The sequence below is a fragment of the Heterodontus francisci genome, unplaced genomic scaffold (assembly GCF_036365525.1).
Source record: "Heterodontus francisci isolate sHetFra1 unplaced genomic scaffold, sHetFra1.hap1 HAP1_SCAFFOLD_61, whole genome shotgun sequence".
In the NCBI taxonomy this organism is placed as follows: Eukaryota; Metazoa; Chordata; class Chondrichthyes; order Heterodontiformes; family Heterodontidae; genus Heterodontus; species Heterodontus francisci.
In genome coordinates this window covers 1,831,056-1,831,613 of record NW_027141441.1, presented here as the reverse complement: position 1 = coordinate 1,831,613, position 558 = coordinate 1,831,056, and positions in this window count along the sequence as shown.

The window sequence follows — 558 nt, the reverse complement described above, 5'->3', positions numbered from 1 at the left end:
ACAATCTAAAGTCCTTCATAAGCTACACTGAATAAAAAAAAACACTTTAGTAGCACTCACCTTATCAGCAGAGGTTTTTTTCTCAAGTAAAAAACTTTGCCCTTTTCTTTAAGATATTTAAATACACAAACAGCATTGACTCACCAACCAATCACCTTGTAGCTCTCCTCTGACATCAGAGTTGGCTTCTTTTTTTTTTCAAAACTCCAGCACACTGGAAGAGCTCCACTCCACTCCTGGAAGGGAAGAGACTGGGCCTCGATCCTCGGATTGGATTTATAGGCTCCGCTCTCAACGTTCTCCTCATATCGGTCCATGCAGGTCTGCTCCGCTCCGCTCCTCTCCGCTCCCGGAAGGTAATTCACCAGCTTTTGCAGAAAAGTAGGACTTAAGCTGTTGCAGTACCTGTTAGAAAGATAGTCTAAGTTATTCTGAAGTCATCTTCCAATGTCATCCACATGGAAGCAGGATTTTAAAGGATAAGATGTAGTTTTTAAAAGTCACTTCAATCTTGCTCAAGAGTCTTTTCAAAGAAGCCAAGTAAATCTTGATAAAAAG